This window comes from Pinus tabuliformis, chromosome 2_1, assembly GCF_031772625.1.
Source record: "Pinus tabuliformis cultivar Carrire ecotype Pingquan chromosome 2_1, CPIR1, whole genome shotgun sequence".
In the NCBI taxonomy this organism is placed as follows: Eukaryota; Viridiplantae; Streptophyta; class Pinopsida; order Pinales; family Pinaceae; genus Pinus; species Pinus tabuliformis.
The window spans coordinates 406,295,002-406,307,676 of NC_142299.1; positions in this window are offsets into that span (position 1 = coordinate 406,295,002).

Genomic DNA, 12,675 nt, shown 5'->3' on the forward strand with positions numbered 1-12,675 from the left:
CGAGTTAGAATTCATAATTGCAACATAAACGTCAAATCAAATCAAGCTCTTTTTCAACCGAAGCTAATCTTCTTAAATCTTCTTCAAATGATTGAAGGGTCCAAAAGCTTTTATTTCCTCAAATTGGTTAACTATTATCAAAAAATCTTATTTGGTTTAAGGAGGCTTTTCATATTTGATTTAATTTTGTTTTATTTTTCCCTATGTAAAAAAATGAAATAATAAAGTGATTTGATTTATGCGGTATCTTCGAAACGAAAATAGATTTTTTTATTATCTATTATTAATTTTTATTAAAAATCTATTTATTTTCATATTTTCTAATTATTAGAGATTTTATTTTCTAATTATTAGAAATTTTATTTGATTTAGGGAGTTTTTTTTATTTAATTTATTTTCAAGAAGAAAAATATATTTTTGGCTAGGTTTTATTTTTATTTAGGTTTTTTTTGGCTAGGTTTTAATAAGTTATTTTTGTTAAGTTTGGTGGGACTACATCTTCATCATGTCCAAAATATCGCCTCGAAGGGAATTGAAATGATGACTTCACCTCAAAGAGTGCCTTAACAAAGCACTTCATCATGGTGGATCCAAGACCGCGTAAACACTATTAATAAATTATTTCAATTAATTATGATTCATCTTTTGTGCAAACATTATTATTTAACTTATCAAATCAAAAAATATTAATAAAAAAATGGATTATAATTTGGAATAAACTAAATGAAATATTGTTATAAAATTCTTAAATCTTCAAATTAAATACGATTTACAAACAATAAATATGATTCAATGATAGATTTCATATAAATTTACAACCTTCAACATTAATAAAATAATTGAACATATTACAAATAATATGTAGCAATTTCACTTCAAATATTTATATAATTTAGAATGATAACAGAATGTGGTTTATGCAATGCCAGATAAATGCTAAACAAATTAGAAATGTAGTTTTGCAATATATGTTGCTTTTAAAAGCAAATAGATGTCAAACTAACCTTGAAAATAATTAGAAACAATGTGATAGCCACTCATGGGTATTCGCTACAATAACAAAATGAGAGTGGCTAATGAGAGCGTGAAATAAGCACTCTCAAGTATTCACTACACAATTTATGTATTTTAAATTGATAATAAAAGGTGGTTTATGCAGTGTCATATAAATGCTAAACAAATTAGAAAGTTTGTAATAGATGTTTTAGAAGAAAATATTTTTCTTTGCATAATGTAGAAAACAATTTTAATGTAGTAAGTAGATATGTGAGATAACTACTCCTATCTCTCTCCGTGAGTACATATTCACTACAAAATTTAAAGAATTATTGTTTAAAATGCATTCATAAAATTAGGAATAATAGGATGTTAGAGTTAATTAGAAGGATGTATTGTTCTAATTCATTCTTCTATATTAAATTAGTTAATGTTGTTAGGTTGTAGCATTGATTTGTAGATATATAATCATTCTATTCTATGTTGATACCATTGCCATAAAACTAAGGCTCTATTATGTGAACATGTGTGTGTTCCAATTAATTAAATCTTTAGTTGCATAGTTATTCTATCTCTCTATATTGTCATTGTTTTTCTTGTTTTGGTATCAAAACCATGAGGAGGTGTTGCATGTGACAAACAATGTTGAAGCACTATCCGTTGGGAGTTGTGGAAGTTGGAATCTTGTAGACATAGGTTCAGATAATCTATTGCATGCAGTATAGAACCAACCACATGAAGCATGTGATGTATGCATCTACATGGAATGTTTTTAGAAAGCTCATCTAGGGCTTCCTACAACTCCCACAGGTACATGGAGTACTTGGTGATAGTATTATGGTAGCCATTAAGCAACTATCCTCCATGTTTAACATTACGCATTTCCCCACCTTCTCATATAGATCTAGGAGATTTGTGAAGGAGTTGAGAGTAAATCTTGAAATCAAATATGACCCCAAATTCTATGGCTCAGAGTGAACGATCGATTCTTGAATCTCTATTGCCAGTTCTATCTGATGGGTAAAATAACCATTGAGGGCCAGTTCTATCTGATGGGGAAAATAATCATTGAGGGAATTAATTTCCTTTGCATTAATCAACAAGGATTTGTTGGCAATGGTGATTCTAAGATTCTCATGCCACAAAGTATTTGCTTCACCCTCCATATCGACCTTGGTGGAGTACTTGTAATGGGGATTGAACCATGGACCAATGGACGAGCTATCATTCTTAGCTCTAAGATCATTTATTATTATTTTGCCAAAATATTTAGCTCATTATGATCCTCATTTGACTCACTATTCCTGGAGCTAAATTTCATGTAGTAGGCCTTACCATATAGGGTTGCAATTCTCATGATTTGAAATCCTAGATCTATTTTAGTAGCATTATGGTTTTCATGTTTGATTTTACCTCTACAAACTTAGGACTTTGTGGAGTTTTGATATATTTAGGACTGTTAATTCCATAATCAGAGGTGCCAATATCAGTTTTTGGGCTCCTATATTCTAATTTTAGTATCCTCCAAGGGGTTGCAAGTTGACTTGTTAGTTTCATCAAATTGGAACCGATTGTTTGAATGCCAATTCATTTGTTTGTATGGTTCCTTGATTGAGTGATTATGTTGAATTTGTTCTTTGAATGCCATCTCAATTGTTTGTACGTTTCCTTGATTGAGTGAATATGTTGAATTTGTTCTTTGAATGTCAATTCATTTGTTTGTATGTTTCCTTTTTTTTTTCTACGTAAAGTTAATCTATTAATATGTAACAAAATATGAGTACAATGAGGCTCAGGCCTTAGCAATGCTGAACATTTTTTATCAGAGAATACCTTGACTACCCCATCGTTGGGGAAACCAGTCCGCAAAGGCAAAAAATACCGAGATATGGGATATCAGTCTTTAAGAAAGGAAAAAACAAAACAAGAGAAGTTCCAACGGGACAAACATAAACCCAGAAAAGCTCCAGTAGAACAAGCATAATAGAAAAAGACCAGTCAGCAAAGGAGACCTCAGCTGGCAACACCTGGCTGCCACACGTCGTCATTTGAACTCATCGGAGACATGTATCTCTTCAACTAGACACACATACTGATACCAATCATCCTCCTCCTTTGACACACTGTTGTGTGGCCCACATGTAGGTTGGTCGCCACCAGAGCTGCCAGCAACTGCATGCGGAGCCAACGCGTCAGTCATGCTGCCACCTGGTGGTTGCGTGGCTCCAGAACTTCCTCCCACTGCATGCTGATCGCCACCCATGGCCTTGCCATGCAAAGCATCCATTTCCTCGTCTAGCGAATGCTTTCCAGTATCTCGGCCATTCCTGTGTCTGTGAGCCTCCTCTTGCTGCGCTTCAGTACTTCTCATCGGGGCGGCTTGCAGCTCATTTTCTTCAGTGAAAACGATGGTGATGGTGGCAGTAATCACCGGTCTGTTCAGGTTGCTGCGGAATCTGAATTGGGTCGAGTGGGGAGCTGGGTGAGGGGGAAAAGGGAAGTTGGCAGTGTGAACCGCGACATCGCTTTGGCCACCACCTGGAAACTGTGCGCTTCCCCGACCACTGCGAGTATTAAGATACCTGCCCAAAACAGAGCTATGGGGGTAAGAAAGTTCAAGGGAAGGAGAGGGGGCAGTGGGTTCAGGACTCGGCGTTGCCTGAGGGCGGGCGCTACCACCCCAAGTACCACCTCTGCGGCTCCTCATGCAATGACGAACCATGACGGAATGCCTGGCCAAGTTTTCAGAGGGAGAAATGGTAGAGGAATTGAGCAGAGGAGGAACAGGGGACAGCTGGGCGGAGGTTAAATTGCAAATCCTGGAATGGGAGTAGTGATACCCATTGCCAAGATCAACACAGCTCACTAACCAACAATGACTCCCAGTGACAGTGCGAGAGCAGGGTTCAGCAGCCTGGGGCGGGCAATTGCAATGGAGCAGGGGAGGAGGGAAAACAGTATGGCGAGGGGAGTCCATTTCTAGGCACATAATGGCCAGTTCTCGGCCCAAGCATTCATTAAATGCTGCTTGCAGGCGGCCATGAATTTGGCTCACACTGGTTTGGGATGGAACATCAATGGCCATGTGGCTCATCCTCTCGCCTCCTACTAGTCTAATCTTCATTAATTGCCTTGATTGTCACCCGCATCCGGGTTTGTTTGTATGTTTCCTTGATTGAGTGATTATGTTGAATGTGTTCGTGAGCAACTTTTCATATATATCTAATAAATCTCTTTCCTTAAGAGAGTTTGATTTTCTGTGATCTTCTGAGTTCTTCAGTATCTCCCCAACTAGAGAAACCAGACCAAAATTTGAAAAAAAAAAGAACTATTTAAGGCATAATTAGCTAAGGAAGTTGAAGCCACAATGTTGAACTAAATTAATCTAGACTTAAAAATAAAATTTAGTTATTTTATATTATTTCAATAGTGTAAGTTGCATAGTATAATAGTTTTTTTTAAATGTTTATGTACATTTATCATATATTTAATTTATGTAAATGCACCAGTTTGAAACTAAATTTCCTAAAATTACTTCACCGTATAAATTAAAATACTCAAACATCTAAATGTACAAAAAAAATTATACTATCGAAAAACATATAATATAGACCATAAACATTAAAGAAAAACAAACAAAATCATCTAAAATTACTTCAAGATTTAAATTCACATTTAAAATAAAAAATATATAATTTTATAAAAATAATTAAATAATAAAAAATTCACTAAGTCATTTAACCTATAACAAGTAAATCTTTATGTTTTAAGTAATTTAAAATAAAAATTTAATACAACTAGAATAAAAACAATTTCTAAAAAAAATTATAATATAATGATTCGAATATTTTATATATTAATTGAATACAAATTTGAAACAATATATATATTTTTTAAAATATCCGATTTTAAATGCTTATTTTTCTATTTTCAACCTATAAAAAAAATTAAAATAAAAAAACCTATCATCTCATTTTTATCCAATGATAATGATAAATACCATCATTGTCATAAAATTCGAACCCTAGTCATTTTTGCTAATCTCTTTGAGTCAATTCCTTGATATTTTAAATATAATAGTAAATTGTTAGAAACCTTAAACGGTTGCTTTGCCCATATTGCCTTTTATCATTCACCATTGTTACCGAGATGCTGTAAGTTATGAATATAATCCACAAAAAATATAATTGTCGAAAATAATCACGTTCTGTGATGTTGCATCCAACAGAAGATAAAGGTACAGAAAGATAATTGAAAACCATGTATCATTTACTTTTATTTTTTAATTTGAGTGTGGTTTATGGTGAGATGCAGATATTCGTGACCGTTAACATTTGTGCCGATAGTATTTCAGACATTTTCTTTGTTTTTTTTTTTTAATTATGGGTCTGTAATATTTCTTATGAGGAAAATATTTATTTATTTTTACTGGATTGTTATTATTTTTAAATTATAAACTATTTTTGAAATTTAGTTATGAAAGAATAGATTTTGGAGTTATGAGTAAATATTGTTTTACCAAGTAATTAGTTATGGAGACAGAGTTATCTGTTCCAAAACTAAATCTTAGAGTATTTTACTGAAAGGGTCAAGAGGATAGGGTAGAAGAAAATGAGACTGTGCTGAAGGGCTGTGAAGGCTATGTCTGGTACGGTCTAGATATCTACTAAACATTAAAGTCTCTAAGGAGAGAGAACTCTGAAGTCACGAGTAGCATGGGGGGAGATTTACCGAATCAAGTAATCTCACTGTAGGGAGGAAATTAAAGTGTAGATCTTGTTTTAGATCTAGTCCTGAACCACGTAAACAGATAAGTAAAAGTAAATAATTTCTTGTATAAGTTATTCTCTAAATTTTTGCTTGACTGATAGGTTGTGTTAAGAGATAATAACTGTTGAAAAGATTATACATAGGGTCTCTTATTTCTTAAAGTATGACATAATTATCTTCTTCTTCTTTTTCTTCCTTATTTTTTTTTGAAATATTTAATCGAAGAATAAAAGTAAAGCAATAATAGAAAAACTGGAGGAAAACCCTCTTCATAATTATAGGAAAGAACTATCAAGGGATATAAATAATAATATTACAGAACTTAGAAGTAGAAGTACATTTAGAAAATAACAAAATTCCTGAAACATAAAGCAAAATTGGAAAATGACAAAATGTCTATATCTTGAAGCAAAATTTGGAAAAGGCGAGATTCCCATAGACATTCTTATCACGATACCACTAAGAACCTTTGTTTGTCTTTTATTTAATAAGTAGAAGTAGATAAATTAGTCTCTCAACCGAAAGAATTTCCATCAAACAAAAAAGAGAACTAATATGCTACAGACCAACATGTTCAAATTAGTTACAAAATATGGCATCAAAATCATTTACATATATCATAATCAAATCAATACATAGCAGACCCGCTATCTAATTAAGTAAAGTCCCGCGGCTACAAAACAGAGAAAATCTAACTCATAAATAAATAAGGAGTTACAGTCCTAGCCAGATAGCAAAAAAAACTCTAACGTTTCAAACTTCTAAAGGAACTGTCAAGAAGGTTTTTCTTTTTTTATTCCTAGCAAGTAGCAATAATTTATTAAATCATAACTAAAACAGTGCAAAACTATTGAAATATAAATTCAAAGTCGCAATACAGATCTGTATGGAGCGCTAGCGAACGTTAATATTTTGTGTAAATTAGAAAAGATAACTTATAGTATTCCAAAACTCAGCATTGAATAAACATGGAAAAACGAACTGATTTTTGCATTTAGAATGTATAAACCCTTGCCTCAGAAGTAATACCCCATCGATAAAAGTTCCGTTCATACAAAGTAATTGTCCAAAATATATATAAATTACTAATACAAGCGGCCAACCTGGGCAAAGTACCAAAATATTCCACATTCGGTCGAAGCGGTAAGGTTTATCTTAAGCCTTAAACAAGATTTTGAGCAAACAAAACCTAACTATGGAACCTCAGCTCTAGCAGCTCGAAGATCCCATTTAAACGACTAACACAGTGTTATAGAATTCACCGCCTGGTCATAAAACCCTAACCTAAGAAAGATCTAAAGAAAGCCAGATTACCTCGGGGTGGTCACGAACTTTGATGCTGATTGAAGAGTTTTTCCGTAGATCCCAGCCAAAATTCTGTCCCGGAAATCCTTGCCTTACACCAAAACAGAATGGTTGTATTAGATTAAGCTAAAGAATTAAAAACATGCAAGGATGATACTAACTATGCTAAACCAAGCGAAATGGCGAATAAAACCTTAAACCTTTACCTGTGGAAAGGATGCTTGCAAGCCCTGTCTCTGTCGATTATGTTCAAGGGTGATGAATTGGTTTCGGAACCCTCAATGTTTTGTCAAAGTGTTGGAATGAGGGATGAACAGCTCAGTGAACCAGATCTATAGGTGGGAGTGAATAACCAAGAACAGAGTAAAGCCATAAACCCTTGAAGCGAAACAATGACCAAATGAAACCACAATGCCGAGAAAATATTGCGAGACTTCTTGTGGACCGTTCGATCCAGCCAGCCATGGAGAACCGTTGATGGAGGAGTTGGATCTCGAGTATTAATGTCTAGAGATGGACAATAGGGCAACATGCAGGCATCCACCAAGACTCGGAAAAGAGAAAGTAAATACGCATGCGCACCATGGCAGGAATCGAGGCTATGGCCTATACCATTAGGTGCTTGGGCTAGCCACGTGTCCAAATGAATTTAAACTCTCGGAATTGATTAATGTTGAAATTCATTACCGTGTACAATCATATCCCATCAAACTTCGTATAATTAATCAATGAACTTAAAGTCCAAATCGTTTAATTCTCATATGATTATGATAATAGAACCTCGATTCTAAAAATAATGGATGCCATAATCCAGAAGAAAATTCTACACATAATAGAACCTATTTAATTGTGCTTACAAATCATTCGTAATATGTTAATGATAATAATATTTATTTTGCCATGACTGTGTATTGTTTGGGGCATTACATTATTTATTTATTTATTTATTTTTATATATAATGTTTATTAAATAGATGTGTTACATATGGTATCAAAGCACTCAGCTTCCAAAACTGAGGCCTCTGGAATAAGGAATAACAAAATCAGTGTTGTGCACGTAAGAGAAAATAGATACTCAGCATGAGGCGAGCTGGAAATCTACCACCCAGTTCCATATTGGGGACAGGACCAACATCATTTCCGGAAGCCAATCTTGAGGTTTGGGTGCAGCTTGGCGATGATACACAAAATCCCAACGTAGACCTTCGGACAACTGTCCAAGAACTGAAAGATGAGATGGCCCGACTCCAGGCAGACAATGAAAGATTGATGTAGGAACAATAAAATATTCTAAAAAACGTATCGGATAGACAAAATCATCGGCCACTACCCCTCAGTCTGGAGCACGGCCACATGACTAGGGAACAAGAATTCCGAATTGAAAATATGGAAACAGAAGGAGGAGAAGAAAACCATGAGGAAGAATCAAGAAACGTGTCTAATCACAAGACAAAGAAAAAACATAAAATCGAACTCCAATGAGATTTTCATAAAATCAAGCCTCCTCTCTTTGACGGGGAACAAGAAGAGGTTGCGGAAGCATGGTTAATTAATATGAACAAGTATTTCTAGCTGTATGAATATGATTACAATTTGAAGGTCCATTTAGATGTTTTCCATATTCAAGGGAAGACTACATTGTGGTGGGAGGAAGTAAAAATAGTCCATGGGGTCAATGAGAAAAACATAACCTGGGATAAATTTCAAAAATTCTTCAAGTAAAAATATTTAACCGAGAAATTTTATGATGAGAAAGCAAAAGAGTTCCATGATTTCAGCTTGGGCCAATTGATCATGGATGAATTTATAACAAAATTTACATCATTATTGTGATATGTCCTTTATATTCGCGAAGAAAAAGCCAAGGTATAGCAGTTTGTTAGTAGTCTTCCACTGTTCATGAAAGAACGGCTGGAATTTGACAATCCAAAAATCATGGATGAATTCATTCAAAACTCACGAGTATGTTATTAGCAAAATAAACCAAAGGGAGATACGAGTAAAAGGTGGGAAAACAAGAAGGGAAATAAATTCATTTCGAGCAATAAGGGAAATAAGAGCACCAGCAACAAAGGATTATATAAAGGTCAAGGTAATCGAAATGTGAATAAGCCCAGATTTAAGATACCAAGAGAAGTTAGGACCAATGAACAAACTGGTAGAAATGAAGAAGAATTAATTAATAGACCACATGTACAGTGTTGGGGATGCGGAGGCCCGCATTACGTCAAAAACTGCACTCGACACCAAGGAGCAGACCAGATCTCACAAATCCAGGACGCATCCACTTTGGGAGAAGTGGCTAGAAGCATCCCTAAGATCAACACAGCTCTTGAAAATCATCAGGGGGAGTTTTAGCCTACTATGGTTGAATTTGAAGGTATTATTTTTTACTAGACTTGCTCGATTTTAATAGATCCCGGAGCTACATTAAGTTATGTTAGCCGCAGGGTAGTGGAATGATGTAAATTACAAGTTGTTAAATTTAAAAATCCATGGCAGTACAACTAGCCACAGGAGCAAAAAGAAGAGTTTTGTCTAAAGTAAATAACTACCCCTTGAAATTAGATGGTAAAGTTATCATCACTAATTTAAATGTGTTACCCCTAGGGTCATACAACATTTTGATAGGTATGGACCGGTTAGAGAAGCACTGGTCCTTGGTAAATTGTAAGATAAAAGCGATTAGTTACCGAGATGAAGTAGGTGAGAGACAAGAAATTCAAGGTGTTCGGAAACCTCTGCAATTAAGGCCAATAACAGCCTCCCAATTAGCCAAATGCATTAGAAAAGGTTGTCAAATATATGCTATACAAGTAGGGTATGCTGACTCTAAAGATAAATCTGCATCACTAGAAGACATACCTGTAATACAAAATTTTCCAGATGTATTTCCTGAAGAAATATTGGGCCTACCCCCAAAAAGAGACATAGATTTTACTATTGAGCTGATTCTAGGAGTTGCTCCAGTTTCCTAGGCACCTTACCGAATGAGCATACCAAAGCTAATTGAATTGAAAATGCAACTCCAAGAGTTACTTGATAAGAAGTATATCCGTCCCAGTGTATCTCCTTGGGGAGCTCCAGTATTGTTTGTTAAAAAGAAAGACGGAACCTTGTGGATGTGCATGGATTACCGTCAGATGAACAAACTAACCATTAAAAAAAATACTCCCTTTCCCAGATAGATGAGCTCTTTGACCAGGTGAAAGGTGCAATCGTATTTTCAAAGATTGATCTCCGCTATGGGTATCATCAGATCAGGATTAAGGAGGGAGATATTGAAAAAAATGCTTTCAAGATGCGTTATGGGCATTATGAGTTCATGGTATTACCATTTGGACTAACTAACGCCCCAACAACTTTCATGTGTCTCATGAACAACATATTTCATCAGTTCTTAGATAAATTTGTATTAATCTTTATTGATGACATACTAATCTATTCTCGAAACATGGAAGAACATAAAGAATATCTTTGTGTGGTTCTGCAAGTCCTACAAAAACACCAACTGTATGCCAAATACAGTAAATGTTACTTCCTTAAGAGAAAATCCAATATTTGGGACATGTCATCACCAAGAACGGAATTGTCGTAGATCTAGAAAAGATAAGGACCATTACGGAATGACCAATACCAAAGGATGTGGCCAAGATAAGATCTTTTATGGGCTTAGCAGGTTACTATCAGAGATTTATGGAGGGTTTCTCCCATGTAGCATATCCTATCACCTCTCTACAAAAGAAATACAAGGCTTTCAAATGGACCCCCGATTGTCAAAGGAGCTCTGATCAGTTCAAGCATCTTCTTACCACAACACCTATTATGAGCATTGATGATCCCAACAAGGAATATGTGGTGTGTACAAATGCCAATAAGGAAGGTTTGGGTGGTGTATTAATGCAAGAGGTCTGAGTAGTTGCCTACAAATCTAGAAAGTTTAAAGAATATGAACAAAAGTACTCCGCATATGACTTGGAACTAACTGCGGTCATTCATGCGTTAAAAATGTGGTGGCATTACCTATTAGGTAAGAAATTTTTGTTAATGACAGACCACCATAGTTTGAATAATTACTTCAAACAACCAACTTTAAATGCCAGGCAAGCTTGTTGGGTAGATTTTCTGAGTGAATTTGATTTCGAAATTAAACATTTAAAAGGAAAGGAAAACTGGGTGGCAGATGCTTTAAGCCAGAAGGTAAATTATTTATATGAAATTTATTTTAGTGCATCACGAACTACCTTTCTTGAGCAGATTCAATAATCGTCCATGCAGGATGCAACATATAAACATTTATGGCAGCAAGAAAAAATTCTTAACAACCATGAACATCAATTGGGATATGAAATAAATGCAGAAAATTTGCTTATTTATAGGAAAAGGATATATGTGCCTAACCAACAACATCTTAAAAATCTCATTTTTGATGAATACCATAAGATCCCTTATGTAGGCCATCCCGGGTATCAGAAAATGATTTTTGCCTTGTGGAAGGAAATTTTCTGGCCTGGTATGAAGAAAGAAGTGGCAGAATATTTAGCCAAATGCTTGGAATGCCAACAAGTGAAGGTTGAACACCAACATCTAGCAGAGTTACTTTACCCTCTGTCTATCCTAGAATGGAAATGAGAAACAATATCTATTGACTTCATTACCGGGCTGCCTAAATCAAGGAAGCAAAATGATTCCATCATGGTGGTGGTGGACAAATTGAGAAAATTTGTTCATTTCATACATGTTCAATCAACTTATACAACAGTCCAAATCGCTAATATTTTTATGCAAAACATTTTTAAACTGCACGACATCCCTAAAATGATTATTTCCGACCGAGATATAAAATTTACATCAACCTTCTGGAAAGCCCTCTTTGAAGGATTGGACATACAACTGAACTTCAGTACAACTTACCATCCGCAAACGGATGGGCAAACTGAGAGAGTGGATCAGGTGGTTGAAGACATGCTGTGAACGTACGTAATGCAGTAGCCCACTAAATGGGAAGATTATTTACACATAGTGGAGTTTGCATATAACAACGGGTACCATGCATCCCGTCAGATGAGTCCCTTTGAGGTTTTATATGGACGCAAGTGCAGGACACTTTTAAGTTGGAGCGGACCGGAGGATAAGCTGTTACTAGGGCCAAATATGTTGGAAGAAATGGAGGGAATGGTGAAAAAGGTACGAATTAATTTAAAAACTTCTTAGGATCGACAGAAGAACTTTGTTGATCGGAAGATGAGTTTTCGAGAATTCCAAGTCGGAGACCATGTCTACATTCAAGTGCAAGCCCAGAAAAGTACCTTATAATGGGTAGGGTGTGCTAAACTAGCACCCTGATATTGCTAGCCATTTGAAATCCTGGCTCGAATCGGACTGGTGGCTTACCAACTTGTCATACTTAGTCACATTCATGTACACAATGTCTTTCATGTTTCTCTACTTAAGAAATATGTGTATGACACTAACCACAAAATAAAATGGCAAGATATATAGGTCGAACCGGAGGGCAAGTTCTTGGTTGAACCGCTTGTTATACTAGATCGGAGAGAAGTAACGTTGCGGAAACGAGTTATCACCCAAGTTAAAGTGCAGTGG